We start from the raw sequence: 3,949 nt of genomic DNA, 5'->3' as shown, positions 1-3,949 counted from the left end.
GTCAGCCCGCGGCCGCGCAGCCAATCCGCGGGCCCCAAGTCGCTCCCGCCAGCCAATCGGGGCAGGGGGCGGAGCCTGCGCGAGGTGGGCGGGGCGGCGGGACGAGGACGGCCGCCGGGTGCTCCTGAGCGGGGCCGCGGGCTCCCGGCCGGGCTGCCGGGGCGGTGGTGCTCGCGGCCTCCGCGCTCCAGCCGGGAGCCACCATTCCCCGTAGGGCAGTGGGACGGCGGGAGGCTGACGGCGGCCTCGGGCGTGGGGAGCGGGGTCCCTACGGTGTAATGGAAAAAACGGACTCTGGAGTTGGAACTGCGGAGCTGCTTTGAGCTCAGCCCCTCCCACTAGCCGGTTCTCGGTCGTGAACGCGTTAGTCTTCCTGGACCTTATTTTCCTTTTCCCCCAAATGGGAAAATTATATAGGTTCGTGACATGATGTATAGAAGGCCCTGACCACGGTACTTGTCCTGTAGTGAGGTTTCAATACGTGGTCTCCATTTATGTTCAGAAAGTTCACGAGGGGCCCCTGGGTGGCTCAGTGGTTGAGCATCTGCCTTCGGCTCGGGGCGTGATCCTGGGGTCCCGGGATCGAGTCCCACATCTGGCTCCCTGCGTGGGGCCTGCTTCCCTCTCTCTACCTAGGTCTCTGCCTCTCTGAATACATAAATAAAATCTTAAAAAAAAAAAAAAAAGTGCCACTGACTTGTCCAAAGCCATCCAGAAATCCAGAGCAGAGCTCGGACCAGGACCCTGGTCTGCCTCTGGCCTTCGGCCACCGCAATTATGCTGTTAGCTTGCAGACAAAGTTCAGAAATAAGAGGCAGTTTGAAGAAAACACTGATTCTCAGCTTGCTTTACCCGAACTGATGAGCAAAGTAATAATAGAGAAAAGCAAGGAGGAGGCACCTCTGGGTGGAAGGTGAGAAGAGTAGGGTTTGGACACATTGGTATAAATATGTAAGTGAAACTGCCCACCAGGTAGGAGAAAAGGCAGGTTTGAGGTTCAGTAGAGGTCTGGGCCAGAGAGAACCTAGAGTCATTCTGAGTGAGGACAAGACCCAGGATAGGTAGACGGCTGGAAGAGAGGGCTTCCAGAGGGAGGAAGAGCGTGGAGGAATGAGCTTGAGCAGCTGCCACCACAGGAATGGAGAAAAGAGACTAGAAGTAGTTGACAGAATTAGGGTGGTCCTGAGGCAGGGAGACTGATGAAGTCAAAGGCCCAGACAGTCCAGGAGAATGAGGAAGAAGAGACCAATGGACTTAGGGATCAGAATGCCACTGGAGAGAGCAGATTTGTTGACCAAAGGAGGTGAGGAAACAGAAGGGACAAATATAGACCTTTTCTGGGGAACATTTGATTGTTAAAAGCAGATAGAGGGGCACCTGGGTGGCTCAGTGGTTGAGCATCTGCCTTTGGCTCAGGTTGTGATCCTGGGGTCCTGGGATCAAGTCCCACACTGGGCTCCCCATAGGGAGCCTGCTTCTCCCTCTGCCTTTCTCTCTGACTCTCATGAATAAACAAACTCTTAAAAAAAAAAAAAAGGCAGATAGAAAATGGACCCTGGGCTACATGGGGTCCCAGAGTTGAGGGGTTCTGAAGAAGGGCACCTTTGGAGGCCAGGAGGAAGCAATCAAAGGAAAGGAGGGGATCGTAGCAAGGCTCACTTATCCGTGATCTGTGGGTATATCAGAACAGATGGCACTTGCATTCCATCTATCTATCAGGTTTAACTGGCATTGGACATCTGAGGCAGAGCAGAAGACCTTGAGTCCAGAGAAAATTAAACCCAGCACTAAAGTAACTCAGTGCTACATGTGCTAAAGAAAACCATTATGGTTTCAAATAATTTGTGAATCGTGAAAATTATGTTTAAAGGGAAAAAGGAGAAATCACATTTAAAAATACAACCAGGAGCACCTGGGTGGAAGTTAAGCATCTGCACTTTTTTTTTTTTAAGATTTTATTAATTTGTTTGATAGAGCAAGCACAAGCAGGGGGGAGCAGCAGAGGGAGAGGGAGAAGTAGGCTCCCACTGAGCAGGGGGCCCAACATGAGGCTTGATCCCAGGACCTTGAGATCATGACCTGAGCCAAAGACAGACGCCTAACTGACTGAGCCACCTAGATGCCCCAAGCATCTGATTCTTGATTTCGGCTCAGGTCATCATCTCAGAGTGGGGAGATTAAGCCCTGTTGGGCTCTGCGGTCAGTGTGGAGTCTGCTTGGGATTCTCCCTCTGCCCCCCACCCTCCACTCACGCTCACTCACTCTCTCTAAAATAAAATAAAATAAATAAAGAAATAAATAAAGAAATAAATTACAACCTTCCCACAAAACAAGTTAGGCCGATGTTATTTGTGATTAAATAAAAGCTTTCAGTAAATGAAAGTAGTGCTGTATCTTACTATAGAAGGAAAAGACACAATTTTCATTTCACACTTGTTCTTTTTGTAAAAGCCAGTTTCCAGTGCTTTCTGTTGCTTTTCTGCTTGGATAATGAATCAATGTTCAATATATGGAAATGAATGAGAGTACGTGTGAAGGTCTTAAAAGCAAATTAAAAACAATGAGGGATTTTCCCCCCCTGTTATTGGCAGGAGAAGTTAAGGAAGAACTTCATTTTGAAGAAACTAGGATAACCCAGAGTGCTGGGTCCATGAGGATCAAGGGAGAGAGAAGATGGAGATCCAGGCCCCAGACCTGGGACCCTTGGGTCTGAGGCCCCACTGGTCAGTCCTACTACGCTAAGCCCTTCCTTAAGTTGGTTCCTATAAAGTTGCCTTGCATTCCTGCCTAATCTTTTGCCATTCTGTGCTCTAGCTATACTTAACTATTTTGAATTACCCTGAGGGATCATGTTCTTTCACCTCCAGGCCTTGGCGTAAGCCGTTTTCTGAGTCTGTAGGCTTCCCACTCCTCCACCTCCACCATACTGAGCCATGGCTGACCACCTTCTGGTCCATTACTATAAAAGTCACTTTCTCTCAGAACCTTCTCTGATGTCCCCAACAGTCTTCTCTGGGCTCCCATAAGATTCTTACTTGCCCACTTATTACCTTTTCTGGTACCTGCCCCTTATCTTGTCTGTCTTCCCTCTAGGCTGTGAACGTCTTTGGGTCAGGAACCATCTGGATCACCTGCTCAGCACTAAACTCAAGGCAAAGCTTGAGGGATAGATAGCATGGTGAACAAGACAGATTACACCTCCATCCCTATGTTGTTTAGATCCTTGTCTTTTAAGTGTCCTGCAGGGCCAGGAGCTCCTTGAGAGCAGACTTGGACCGTTTCCTACTGTCTCTGTAGCACCAAGCATAGAACTTAGCACTTAAGAGGTGCCAATAAATATTTTCTCAACACACAAGTGCCGAAAAGGAAAGATGACAGTGAACACTGAGACATAGCTGACTTCATATGTTTACTGACTTCAGTTTCTTAGGCAAACATGACTGTTGCCTGAGTTGCTCTTGAAGTCAACTTTCTGGAAAGTTCCTATGAGGAAGAAGTGAATGAATTGTTGATCCACCCAAGTCTCTCAACCCCAGCTGCCAAGGACCTGCCCTGGTGTCAAGAGGCCAAGTTGTCTGATCCTCCCAAGTTTCTCAGTTGTTCCATTTACAGGCACCCTTGCTGGTTACACCCTCACCCACACCTACTTCCTGCTTCCTCAACCTTGGTCCTCATCCCTGTAATATAAACATCATTCTTATATCATCCATGAGAAAATAAGCCAACCATCACACCCTGGGTGGTATGGAAGGTGAAAGTCAACTCATACTCCATTGGAAGATTTTGGGGTTTTGTTTTGTTTTTATTTTTTAAAAACATTTTATTTATTTATTCCTGAGAGACACACAGAAAGAGGCAGAGACATAGACAGAGGGAGAAGCAGGATCCCCACAGGGAGCCCAATGTGGGATTCAATCCTGGGACTCTGGGATCACGCCCTGAGCCAAAG

The sequence above is a fragment of the Canis lupus genome, chromosome 10 (assembly GCF_048164855.1).
Source record: "Canis lupus baileyi chromosome 10, mCanLup2.hap1, whole genome shotgun sequence".
Lineage (NCBI taxonomy): Eukaryota > Metazoa > Chordata > Mammalia > Carnivora > Canidae > Canis > Canis lupus.
The sequence above is the reverse complement of the archived record's forward strand: the minus strand, read 5'-3'. Positions refer to the sequence as shown.